The 14585-nt window shown below is 43.6% G+C and overlaps 1 protein-coding gene across 1 annotated transcript in view; it reads right to left on the bottom strand.

Moving 5' to 3' along the window:
• The window catches only part of cacna2d2a (calcium channel, voltage-dependent, alpha 2/delta subunit 2a), a gene marked incomplete at its 5' end in the record, with an annotated part of 334563 nt that overhangs the window by 131457 nt on the left and 188521 nt on the right, over positions 1 to 14585 (bottom strand). The window lies entirely within an intron of this gene.

Below are 14585 nucleotides of genomic sequence, written 5' to 3'. Positions count from 1 at the left end.
TCAATCAATCAATCAAACTTTTCATAAAATGGGGGGGAAAGAACCTGCATGTGTTTCCAATGGAGCCCATGTATTTAGTCACACTCTCTTGCTGATACTTTTACTTGGTTCAATATTTATAAAACCCACAGACACATTTAACCAATTCACTTCTAAATCTAAAATAGCAACCATCGCAGATCTACAAGCTCACAACGCGTCATCAGCATGGGATGTGTTGTGAGCTTGTAGGTCCGCAATGTTTTGTTACTTTTGCGTAACACTATTAGTAAGTAACTATTATTAGTTGAAATGTGGATGTATGAGGTTTATGCACCTTATGCAGCAACGGAAAACATTATATTATTTATTGTAGAAAAGAGGAAAAAAAGATGGTACAGTTTTTCATTTTCTACACGTGCGAGGACAAACAGGCTTATTATTGCCTATTTACAGTACAAACCTGGTCCAATTACCGGATGATTCTACTGAATCTATACCGCCATGTCTCCCAGGAATAATTTGTTGTTCCTGCCTATTTCTCAGTGATTATTTCAGAGATTATATGCCCAGAAACCCTTCCTCTGCAATTATTTAGTAAATCCCTGTCTCATCCAAAACGATTTCCATAACCGTCACCAGGACACAAAAATAAAATAAAACCCTGTCTCTCGCCGCAGAGCGACACCCACCCACGTCAATGTTTTATTCCCCTGTGACTCTGGCTGTGCCGGTGTCCATCCTTTAATAAGCAATGATAATTAGAGGAAAACTGTGTGAATGTTTGACCTAAGCTAATTAGAAAGTTTGCAGACTTGGCAGCCGGAATCATGCGTTGGGATAATGAATCATAAAATGGTTCATTACTGCGGCTCAGGGAACACTCTCGATCTCAATAAACTGCCCTCGCAGACAAATCAAAACCAGGGCGAGTACATTGCCTCATTTAGCTTGCCGAAAGGATCACAATAAAAAAAAAGGCGTGGAGGGGAAAAAAAAAGAGATTTCTTTTTCTAAACGGTTTCTATTGTCAAAGTGTCTCTCCTCCCTCGTCTTTCCCAATCCTATAAATCCCCTCTTCCCCAACGTGACTCTGTCCCGAAATGGCATCTGCCCGGCGCCCACAGACTTGCGGTTGTTTCTTAAATCTTGGCGGACAGTGATGTGCAAAATACTCAACCCCCGGTACTTGAGTCAAAGTATAGATACTCCTGGTCAAATATTGCTCGACTGCAAGTGAAAGTTTGCTCTGTCAAATGTCTACTTGAATTAACCCATTCAGGCCTGACCTCGAAATAAAAAAAAAATCTTCTAAATCCTCCAGTTTTCTGAAATAAAACTTTTCACAATTTTTCAAAAATAGCTATTGAAAAATAGCAGACCTACATAAGCTCGTAGCGCGCCATTTTTCAATAGATAAATTATAACAATGTTTAAAACACCACAAGAGGTTTCCGCCCAAAATGGGTTAAAGTGCTGGAGTACGTAATTGCATATATAAAAAGATCACACCATTTTCAACCTATCTTCATATAATTGGTCATCATTAATGCTCATATATATAACCGTTTCTGTCTACCTGCTCTGTGTCTCAGAGGAGGGCTACTGGACATCATCACCTCTGTGTCTCAGAGGAGGGCTACTGGACATCATCACCTCTGTGTCTCAGAGGAGGGCTACCGGACATCATCACCTCTGTGTCTCAGAGGAGGGCTACTGGACATCATCACCTCTGTGTCTCAGAGGAGGGCTACTGGACATCATCACCTCTGTGTCTCAGAGGAGGGCTACTGGACATCATCACCTCTGTGTCTCAGAGGAGGGCTACCGGACATCATCACCTCTGTGTCTCAGAGGAGGGCTACTGGACATCATCACCTCTGTGTCTCAGAGTTGGGCTACTGGACATCATCACCTCTGTGTCTCAGAGGAGGGCTACCGGACATCATCACCTCTGTGTCTCAGAGGAGGGCTACTGGACATCATCACCTCTGTGTCTCAGAGGAGGGCTACTGGACATCATCACCTCTGTGTCTCAGAGGAGGGCTAATGGACATCATCACCTCTGTGTCTCAGAGGAGGGCTACTGGACATCATCACCTCTGTGTCTCAGAGGAGGGCTACTGGACATCATCACCTCTGTGTCTCAGAGGAGGGCTACTGGACATCATCACCTCTGTGTCTCAGAGGAGGGCTACTGGACATCATCACCTCTGTGTCTCAGAGGAGGGCTACTGGACATCATCACCTCTGTGTCTCAGAGGAGGGCTACTGGACATCATCCGGTGACATCATCAGGTTTGGTCATGGCAAACAATTAGGACCTCAGGACAATTAGAAGCTCAGTGCCTTATTTTATGGCAAACAATTAGGACCTCAGGACAATTAGAAGCTCAGTGCCTTATTTTATGGCAAACAATTAGGACCTCAGGACAATTAGAAGCTCAGTGCCTTATTTTAAAGTGATGTATGGTGATTTGTTGTTTAATTCTGCACATTTAAATATTGACTGGACTGAAATGACAAGTAAATGTATATATAGTAAGATATGTGATGATTTATATGGTGGCATTTTTCCCTACAAATATCTTGATGAAAATCAAAAGCGGGTTTGTATTAAAAATATTAGTAGTAAAAATATCTCCGGAAAAAAAAGAGATGTGGCTGGTCTCTGTGAGGAGACTAGCAGTGAGAGCAGTTGTGAAATGGAGCTGCTTCGTCAAAACCGTTAGATGACCAATTATAAATTGTGGTGCAGATGAGACAATTGAGCGCACCTGCTAGTTGACTGCCAGAGGTCTAGCTTTGTATGGGGGAAAATGCCACAAATTGGTTTTAAAATTAAGATAAATTACAGTGCTGTTATGTATGGGGTCTTTGGGGAAAACATGTCTGCCATTGAACAAGAGCTTTACTGGACCGTGATTTGTACAGTTGTGATCAAACTGTGGACAACCAGGTGTGCCATGGTAATCCACCAGGAGGCCATCTCAGGGGAGGTGGTCTTTAAACAGATACAAACTGAACTAAAAAGACAAAGAACTCTTGACACAAGAAAAAAGAAACTGACACCATGGCACCTATTAACATTGTAAAAAAAGAAAAAGAAAAAAAAAGAAACCCTTTTGTATTTGAAATGCCTTGAAATGCCTTGAAATGCCTTGTTGTTGTTTTTTTTGCCTTGAAATGCCTTGAAATGCCTTGCCTTGCCTTGTTGTTGTTTTTTTGTATTGTAACATATATGTATATGTAGTAATTATTAGGCTGATTAAGAGGTAATTAGCCTGCCAATATACTGTATATATAAAAAGAAACTGACACCATGGCACCTATTAACATTGTAAAAAAAGAAGCAAAAAAATAAAAATAAATAAACCCTTTTGTATTTGAAATGCCTTGAAATGCCTTGAAATGCCTTGTTGTTGTTGTTTTTTGCCTTGAAATGCCTTGAAATGCCTTGCCTTGCCTTGTTGTTGTTTTTTTTGTATTGTAACATATATGTATATATATTAGATATATGTAATATTTGCATATTTTGTAAACCCTGAATAAATTTCAATAAAGTATATATAAAAAGCAAACAATTAGGTTTTCATTGTTTTTCCCTGAGACAAATGGCTTCTATAGACTAGCCTACCGAAGTCCTGAAGTCACTCATCTAAGAATTATCTCATCTCAATTGTGGTCCAAAAATTAACAAATTGTCCCGGCGATGTTGTCTGAGGTGGCTTTGTATCGTTTACAATTACGATAGTCAGTCTCTCACTCATATTTGATACAGCCTGTTACTGGCGAAAATGTAACAATTCAGCGGCAGTAACATTAGCGTTTCCTCGCCGTCAGTTGATGCTTCATATCTATGAGTCAAACCTCAATGTACATTGTGTTTATTTATTTTTGGAACACAGTACTTATTTGATGCACTATTAAACAAGTCCATGGGAATTCAGAATGGGGGGGGGGGGGACCCAAATGTGATGCGTCTGCATGAAATAGCGGATCTACAGGCGCTATTTTCACAATATTATTTGAAATAGGGTGGTTAATTCCAAACATAGTTTGTCCCTTCCTAGAAATGTAGTGGAAAAGGACAATATCTGTCTTTGAAATGTAATAGTGGAGTGAAAGTATCTAAAGTGAATGAGTTACTGTCACCACTGCTCAGGGGCCACATCGCAGCCAGAGTTACTGTCACCACTGCTCAGGGGCCACTGCTCAGGGGCCATATCGCAGCCAGAGTTACTGTCACCACTGCTCAGGGGCCACTGCTCAGGGGCCATATCGCTGCTCAGGGGCCATATCGCTGCTCAGGGGCCATATCGCTGCTCAGGGGCCATATCACTGCTCAGGGGCCATATCGCTGCTCAGGGGCCATATCGCTGCTCAGGGGCCATATCACTGCTCAGGGGCCATATCGCTGCTCAGGGGCCATATCGCAGCCAGAGTTACTGTCACCACTGCTCAGGGGCCATATCGCAGCCAGAGTTACTGTCACCACTGCTCAGGGGCCACTGCTCAGGGGCCATATCGCTGCTCAGGGGCCATATCGCTGCTCAGGGGCCATATCGCTGCTCAGGGGCCATATCGCTGCTCAGGGGCCATATCACTGCTCAGGGGCCATATCGCTGCTCAGGGGCCATATCGCAGCCAGAGTTACTGTCACCACTGCTCAGGGGCCATATCGCAGCCAGAGTTACTGTCACCACTGCTCAGGGGCCATATCGCAGCCAGAGTTACTGTCACCACTGCTCAGGGGCCATATCGCAGCCAGAGTTACTGTCACCACTGCTCAGGGGCCATATCGCAGCCAGAGTTACTGTCACCACTGCTCAGGGGCCATATCGCAGCCAGAGTTACTGTCACCACTGCTCAGGGGCCAGATCGCTGCCAGAGTTACTGTCACCACTGCTCAGGGGCCATATCGCTGCCAGAGTTACTGTCACCACTGCTCAGGGGCCATATCGCAGCCAGAGTTACTGTCACCACTGCTCAGGGGCCATATCGCAGCCAGAGTTACTGTCACCACTGCTCAGGGGCCATATCGCAGCCAGAGTTACTGTCACCACTGCTCAGGGGCCAGATCGCAGCCAGAGTTACTGTCACCACTGCTCAGGGGCCATATCGCAGCCAGAGTTTCTGACGCTTAAATCTTGGCGGACAGTGGTGTGCAAAATACTCAACCCCCGGTACTTGAGTCAAAGTATAGATACTCCTGGTCAAATATTGCTCGACTGCAAGTGTGAAAGTTTGCTCTGTCAAATGTCTGTAGCACTGCCACATATTATACATTAAGGATTTATTTTAAAATGTCATTTAAAAGAGCATGGCTCAAAATATTCCTTTAACACTATATCCATCCTTATGTGTAATGTCCTATTTTCTTTGAGAGGTATCTGTTTTGTTTTGTTTATGTTTTGGAGGGTCAATTGGGGAGGAGATTGCTTGATTGACAGGCTGTGACGCTTCCGTCATGAAAACACACGGAAGTCGCCGGCTCTAGAGACTCGTGGGGACAGAGAGACAAACGGGCAGGGAGTCCACGTGAGACCTGATCGCGTTCGTATAAACTTTGTCTGTATGCTATACGGTGGAATATAGCCAAGGCCACCAACTCACCGCTGACAGGAGTAACCCGGCCGGGAACCGTCATCTGCTCCGGTGAGAGTTTTGTTTGTTTGTTTGGGTCCAGCGAGGAGTACCGTTTGTTTTCCGTTCGCGGGACAGTGGATCTTCTCGGTTGGATCTGTTTACGTTCGGGGATCACTACGTTTGGATTAACTTTATTATTTCGGGTTCGGAGCGTCAGGGAGACGCGTGAGTACTCAAGGAACGATACAAACAATAGAGCGAGCGTGCGTGCGTGAGAGGCACGGAACGGCGGGTGTTCGGACATTATACGGACTATATTTAACCTGTCATGAATTCTGTGTTGTAACTGATTGTCAATGTTAAGTTTATATTTCATATAGATAAACTATTATTCTACTATTTACTCTGTTTATTTATTCTGTTGGAGTCAGTGGTTTACATTGCATGCTACATGGTTGAAACTTATCAATTTTATCTTTAAAGGAGGATCATTACTACCCCGTGAATTTTAGTAACTGTGATAGAAATATCTGATCGTTACATGTCTACTTGAATTAAAGTGCTGGAGTACCTAATTGCTTATTAAAAAAAAGACTTCACACCATTTTCAACTTCATATAATTGGTCATCATTAATGCTCATTATAACCGTACCGTTTCTGTCTGCTTGCTCTGTGTCTCAGAGGAGGGCTACTGGACATCATCCGGTGACATCATCAGGTTTGGTCATGGCAAACAATTAGGTTTTCATTGTTCTTCCCCTGAGACAAATGGCTTCTATAGACTATACCGAAGTCCTGAAGTCACTCATCTAAGAATTATCTCATCTCAATTGTGGTCCAAAAATGAACAAATTGTCCCGGCGATGTTGTCTGAGTTGGCTTTGTATCGTTTACAATTACGATAGTCAGTCACTCATATTTGATACAGCCTGTTACTGTTACATATTTATATGTTACTGTTACATATTTGATACAGCCTGTTACTGGCGAAAATGTAACAATTTAGCGGCAGTAACATTAGCGTTTCCTCGCTGTCAGTTGATGCTTCATGTCTATGAGTCAAACCTCAATGTTCAATTTGTTTATTTTTGGAACACAGTTCTTATTTGATGCACTATTAAACAAGTCCATGGGAATTCAGAATGGGGGGGGGGACTGGGGGGGGGCGTGGGTGACCCAAATGTGATGCGTCTGCATGAAATAGCGGATCTACAAGCGCTATTTTCACAATATTATTTGAAATAGGGTGGTTAATTCCAAACATAGTTTGTCCCTTCCTAGAAATGTAGTGGAAAAGGACAATATCTGTCTTTGAAATGTATAGTAAATGGTAAATGGTAAATGGTGCATTTATATAGCGCCTTTATCCAAGGCGCTTTACATAGATTGTGCATTACATTCACACACACATTCATACACCGATTGCGGCAGAAGCCATGCAAGGTACCAACCAGCACATCGGGAGCAATTTGGGGTTCAGTGTCTTGCCCAAGGACACTTGAGACAATGAGTTACTGTCACCACTGCTCAGGGGCCATATCGCAGCCAGAGTTTCTGACGCTTAATTCATATGGTCTCTGTCAGGTGGACACATCATTATGTCCAGAACGGTTACTTCTCAGGATTCAAATTCAACAGCAGCAAAAGTAGCAGATCACGCTCAAAACAAGCTTGCAGTCCATGCTACTGTAAGATGCTTTTGTGTGACGCTGTCAAGTATAAGGAATGAATTCGCGAAAAAAAGATGGAGATACAAGGCTTCTGTCCGACAGCAAGGACATGGTCATCCACTTTGTCTCTCCTTCACATTTCCAATGCTCCCGGTGTACACACCGTTAGGCGGAAGCGTTTTGGAAATTGTGTGCGAACCAGCCGTCGAGAGAGAGAGAGAGAGAGACCAGAAAATGGTTATCTTCCTTCGCTTCGCATATTTATAGCATTTTCTGGTCAAACGGCAGCCTCTTCATGCGCTGCATTCTCAATGTGCACAAAATCAAAGCAAGCGCAGGCTCCCAGCGCACAGAGGCTGAGTGCTAATGGAGGTCGTTTGCAATAATAATCAAACTCAAAGAGCACACGCGTAGCGTAGTGCACAGTGGCGTTCACAGTGAGTGGATGCTCCTTGCATGTCTGTACAGTTGGGGGGGAGGGGGGGGGGGGGGTGTTCACAGTAGATAGCCAGTCTACAAGCTCACAACTCATTGCGATGCGACACATTGGTGAGCTTGTAGGTCGGCTATTTTATTTTTTTAATCGAGTAAATTTGAGAACGATTTTGGATCCTTTTTGAATGATTTGAATATTCTCTTATGGGAGACCCATGTAATAAATTCAAGATGGGGGTCCGCAGCCAAAAACATCAATCTGTGTCCAGATATCTGGACACTAGGGTTGTCCCGATCGGAATCGGGGGATCGGAAATCGGCTCCGATCACATGATTTTCAAAATATCGGAATCGGGGAGAAAAGATTGGATTTTTAATTGTCTAATCATTAATGTAAATCTCAAAGAAAGATGTATAAACAGTGAGATTTTGTAAATACTGTGTTTACGCTAGTTGTTCTCCTTCTGGTCCCAGCCAGAGATCATCAAACAAAGACTAGTCACACTCAGAGGCGTGAAAGACACCTATGATGAAAACAAAGGAAATGCAACCCCAGCTATGCATGATGGCATAGGTGTCTGTAGTCCTCTCTCTGAATGAGAGAGATACTCTTTAAGAGTCTTAACTCATAGGTGTCTGTAGTACTCTCTCTGAATGAGAGAGATACTCTTTAAGAGTCTTAACTCATAGGTGTCTGTAGTCCTCTCTCTGAATGAGAGAGATACTCTTTAAGAGTCTTAACTCATAGGTGTCTGTAGTACTCTCTCTGAATGAGAGAGATACTCTTTAAGAGTCTATAGGTGTATGTAGTACTCTCTCTGAATGAGAGATAGGTGTCTGTAGTTCTCTCTCTGAATGAGAGAGATACTATTTAAGAGTCTTAACTCATAGGTGTCTGTAGTTCTCTCTCTGAATGAGAGATACTCTTTAAGAGTCTTAACTCGACTTCAGTTCTATAAGCTGTAGAACTGTATTCACTCTAATTAACCAATACATCATTATTTTGCTATGATTCCATGCTTTCATAGAAAGAAAAAAACCCCACCTTTCAATAATTGAAAGGCAACACAACAGACTAGACTAGAGTGACATAGATTAGGATATTTGTGATATTGCATTTTTGTTATATAAAAATATAAAGATCGGATCGGGAAAGATCGGTATCGGTATATGTCTCAAAATCAAATGGATTGGAATCGGATCGGGAGCAAAAGAAACGTGATCGGGACATCCCTAGTGGACACTGTATACTAATAATACACACGGTAGGTCCATCCATTCATGTGGTTTTGTTTTATTGTCTGTGCCTCTGCTCCCCTCTGGCATATCCACCCCCCAGGGTTATACAGGGCCAGTCGACCCACTCACGTTGCTGCTATACTCGGCTGATCACAACACCCCCCACGTCCAGACTGAGGCTTCAGACCTCTCTGGTCCTGGAGGAAAACAATATGCCTGCATTAGACACCTCACACGCCTCTGGCACTTTAATAAGACTCCCAAAGGCCCCATTCCGCCTCCACTGGGACTGCAGAACAACAGAACGTGAAACCTGACTGTGTAGATCTGCTATTGTCCCTGTACTGTTGTGTAACACGTACGTCGAGGTATAAGATAGGGATAGGGCATTGATTTATGAAAAATAAAACCTACAAAAGATGAAATATGGACATTTCTGCCCGACAGCAATCATATAGCCTTATTAATTCATCCTATTGAAACAGCACTATTTTGCCCAGAAGAGCCTCTCATATTTGTCAATCGTAGACGTTCAAGAAGGCTCTGCGCACTTCTTCAGCAAGTTGACACTGTGAAAAGACCTGAAAACTGTCTTCAAGGGGAGCAAACAAGACGAGCCAATACGTGACAAGACAAGAGCAGCAATGTGTGTGTGTGTGTGTGTGTGTGTGTGTGTGTGCGTGCGTGCGTGCCTGCGTGCGTGCCTGCGTGCGTGCCTGCGTGCGTGCGTGCCTGCCTGCGTTCGTTGCTGTCCGAGGGAGACAAGGAGAACGGGCGGCCGGTGTCGCGTAGCAGAAACAAATATCGGCACAAAACCTCACGTCATTAACATCAGTTGACGTTAAACATTCATAATTAACCATGTGCGTTAATGTGCTTTGACAGCCCTGCATATAGTCACAAGGCATCTTCAAGATTTGAGTTTGGCCGACAACTCTGTGTACAGCTCTGATCAAAAACAGCACACATATTCATAATGGAGTTGGCACAAAACCCGGCCGTTTGGCAATCGCAGCACAGCAGAACACGCAATGGGAGCTGATTGAACAACATCAATAGTGAACGTATTCTACAGAACAGAGCAGTGCACAACATGCACGCACACGCACACGCACACGCACACGCACACGCACACACACACACACACACACACACACACACACACACACACACACAAAAACACACACACACACACACACACACACACACACACACACACACACACACACACACACACACACACACACACACACACACACACACACACACACACACACACACACACACACACACACACACACACACACACACACACACACACATCTTTCCCACTGTACCACTCTAGTCTCTCCACCAGCTCAATCAGGAAGTCTTTTATTCTCTAAAGTCGTATGTTCAGAAAGGGGGGGAAAGCAGAACAGGCGACAGAATGGCTCGCTTGAATTTACAATGGGGCAGGACTTGATTGCTTTATTGTGAGGTGGCTGTGGCCTCTGACATCTCCTCCTGGACCAAGGGTGTCAAGAGGCGAGGTTTGTACTTGGGTTTGCGCGTCGGTGACGTCACGCGTGCGGAGATAGCCGCCGGAGATCGACAAGAGCTTGTCGATCGGCTGTTTTCGCTGCGCGGTACGACGTTCGACAGAATATAAACGAGGCATTACTCTGACAAGATTGGTCCGGAGACCACAGCTGGCGGCACGCCGCGCCTGTGAAATACAGAGAGGTGCAACAGGGCTAGACAATGACAGAGAGAGACAAAAAGCACAAATTGTGGGAAAATGTCTCGTCTCGTCTGACGGAGAGAAATTCTGAGGAAGGTATACGGACGTTTCTCTGTTGTCCTTTTTTGTTTTGTTTTTTGCAGCGTTGGGACTTGGGATGAGATGCCTGCAGGACGGCAGCTTAGGCAGGAAGGACAGCTACTACTACCGCACGCACAATAAAAAAAAAACGCAAAATGCAACTTCTGTCATCTACAATCACGTCCCTGCATGACACTCTCAGCTGCGTGAAAAGGTCAAGTTGAATACAAAAAATAGCAGATCTACAAGCTCACAATGCACCACACGTGTTGTGAGCTTGTAGATCTGCTATTGTTGTACTGCCGAAGTAATAGACCAGGGGGTGCCCACACTTTTTTGACATGAGAGCTACTTTCAAAATGACCAGCAAGATCAACAAGATCTACTGACCAAAATAAGTATTATCCCTTTGCTGGAAATGGTTACATATAAAGACACACTTGGAACAGGAAATAGAGAGGAGAAATGGAATTTGTAGGTTTTCTTGTATATAACTTTGCAATGCTACTGACTGTTTGTGTGCAACACCATTGTGGGTTTGATCTGACAGGCCCTTTTTTATCAATCAATTATTCAATCAAGTCACCTTAATTCAAGTGAGAGAGATATTTTAGGGAGATGTCATGTGGTCAACCTGTAGAAAATGAATACAATCCGCACATCCAGTCGAGTAAGGGTGCACTTACACGGTTAATGCAATTCTCTGCTCGTTGGATCAATGCTGTGTTGTGTCATGGCCGCCCAATGCATTTCCAATGGAGGTCACATGGTCTGTTGTAGGGCTTTCAGCTGTGTTTCGGCTGCGCCCCTCCCCCTCACACAACACAATGTTGTGTCAAACCATGTGACCTCCATTGGAAATGCATTGGGCGGCCATGACACAACACAGCATTGATCCAACGAGCAGAGAATTGCATTAACCGTGTGAGTGCACCCTAAGAGTCTTTCGGCGCGCAGGCCTTCGTCAGTGTCAAAATGCTTTGTTCCAATGTTTTGACACTGACGAAGGCCTGCGCGCCGAAACGCGTTTGTCTGTCTGGTATGACTCTTACTCGACTGGATGTGCGGATTTTATTCATTTTCTATATGTTAATTTTGAATCTGCACCCAGCACACGCCTGCAACTATATGAAACTGTCTGAGTAGAGCGGGCCTTTTCCCCTGATGTGGTCAACCTGCACAGCCTTTGTGATCTACTGGTAGATCACAATCTACCTTTTGGGCACCCCTGTAATAGACTGTGAAGGCCCCGACGCAGCTTTTTCCCCCACAGCTATCCGGCTCCTCAATGCTGCTGGTGTGTCCCCCCGTGACCCCCCTTTCTATCCCCTCCCTCCACCCCAGCTCAGAGTGAAATGGACTGACTTGTGCTCTGATCTGACGTGAACACTTGAACTCTCTGCACTTTATATGTATTCATTATTCATTGCACGTTGCAACATTGCATGTCGTTTTTGCACTTGTCTTGTCCTGTTTTGTGACATGCAGTAAAAGGCCGTCGGGATCGGGAGTCGAACCCGCGGCACACTGCCAGACTCGGACTATGCCGGCCAAGGTGCCTGGACCGCTGAGCCTAATTTAATAATATTTGCACAATGTTAGTCTAATTATCACTGCATATTACAGCAGGGGTTCTCAACGTTTTTGGCCGGGGACCCCCGGAAATGCTTTGGCAATGTCTCGGGACCCCCGCCCCGCCCCCTCCCGACCACCAATATAAATTGACTGCTACAATAACCTTAAACCATTTTGGGCGGGAACCCCTTTTGGTGTTTTGAGCATTGTTATAATTTAGCTATTGAAAAATAGCAGATCTACAAGCTCATAGCGCGCCACTCGGTGGCGCGCTATGAGCTTGTAGATCTGCTATCAGCTTGTAGGTCTGCTATCAGCTTGTAGGTCTGCTTGTAGGTCTGCTATTTTTGAAAAATAGTGAAAATAAAATTTTAAAAAAAATCTTTTTTTTTTTGAAAATAATTTTGGGACCCCCTAAAATAAGTTGGCGACCCCCCGAGGGGTCGCGACCCACAGGTTGAGAACCCCTGTATTACAGGACGGACATCGCAGCCGAGTCACAGGGGAATACATGGTGGTGTCTCTATGCGGCGAGATAGCTTTTATTTTGCCAGTAACTATTATTGCACAAATACATTTCATCTGGTATTGTCACGCTGCAGGTTTCTTTATTTTCCTGTTTCCTGAATGCAAAGTCATTCATTCTTCCCTGAGAAAGAGGGAAATGCACAAAATTCAACATGGCCAACATCAAAACATACAAAATCAACATCAAAACATACAAAATCAAGTGGAAGAGCTTAAAGGGGCATTCCACTCATTTTCAACATTTTACTATGACATAAATATACCTTAGAGCTGTTGTGTGGAAATAATAAAAAGGTCCCACTATTCTGTGTTTCCTAGAACTGGAGGTCTGAAAAAAATCATTAACATGGTGAATCACATCTTGATGATGTCATCAAGATGTAATTCACCATGTTAATGATTTTTCTAGGAAACACAGAATGGGGGGACTTTTTTATTGTTTCCACAAAACACCTCTAAGGTATATCAATGACATGGTAAAATGTTGAAAATGAGTGGTATTCCCCTTTAAGTATACTATCGTTCCACCCATGGACGTGCACAGGGATTTGGAGGGGCAGGGGCCGAAATTTGAAAAGGGCACTTGCGGCGCGCGTGAACACCACAGAATTAGGGGGGGGGGGGGGGGGGGGGGGGAGACACAAGGTTATACTAACTATACTAGAGTCAGTATACAAATCTCAGTATTGAGCAAGATAATATCGATAAGATCATAGGAGAAAATATGATAGATGCTTATTTACTCAATCAGTACAAAGCTATAGCATTGAGCAAGATATTTACATTAATTCCATGATGAGATATATCATAGAAAAATACTATAATTCTTTAAAGCAACACAGAAGCTTTAGATAAGGTATGAGAAAATGGGACAGGACTAACGATGGGGAATAAATGCGTTAACCCCTTTTGTTGTTTTGAACATTGTTATAATTTAGCTATTGAAAAATAGCAGATCTACAAGCTCATGAGCTATGAGCTTGTAGATTCGTTTGTCGTTAAAATGTGGCGCAAATCATTGAATATATATTTCAGAGCGTACATTTTAACTAAAATATTTGCTTCTGGGGGGTCCCTGGAACTACATATTTTGAGATGGGGGTCCGTGGTCCAATAGAGATAATTCTGGGGGTCCTTGACATGAAAAAGGTTGAGCACCACTGACATAGAAACATATGTTTTTCAGTAAAATGTTAGGATTTAGAAGAGTTTTTCCAAAATGGGTTAACTTAAAAAGAAAAAAGGAGCACACTCATGTGCCCACTGTAGCTGCCTCGCTGTTTTAGTGCCCTAAACAAAGAGTCCATAGACTTGGCTCCCTGATCCCTGATGAGTCGTTTCATTTGTGACTTGGTGGGTTGAGCAATTGATCTGAACTAGCCAAGCTGGCATTGACGGTCTGTGTATTTTCCGGCCATTTGAATTTGGAATTTCACATTTGATAACTGAAATTCAGATACAAATACTGTTTAGAAATGGTTAAATAAAATGTAGAAATAGGTATGATAAAACCCGATTCCCGATTTTCGCTGGTGTAGTTCTAAACGGAATTAAGAATTGAAAATAATGTGCGCAAAGCGGTAGCCTGTTGGCTACTGAATACTAAATTCTCGTTGTACTCTATCGGCTATACAATGACCAATAGTTGCTACTACTTTATTTAGCGACGTTCAGCAACGACAATGCAATGCATTCCAAGCACATGACAGTGATAGCCTCCTCTCCCAAAGTTAAACTAAGCATAATACTGTGTGTATATGTTGTG

This window comes from Electrona antarctica (assembly GCF_951216825.1).
Source record: "Electrona antarctica genome assembly, chromosome: 9".
NCBI classification, from domain to species: domain Eukaryota; kingdom Metazoa; phylum Chordata; class Actinopteri; order Myctophiformes; family Myctophidae; genus Electrona; species Electrona antarctica.
Note: the sequence above shows the minus strand (reverse complement) of the source record. Positions and strands in the feature narration are given on the sequence as shown.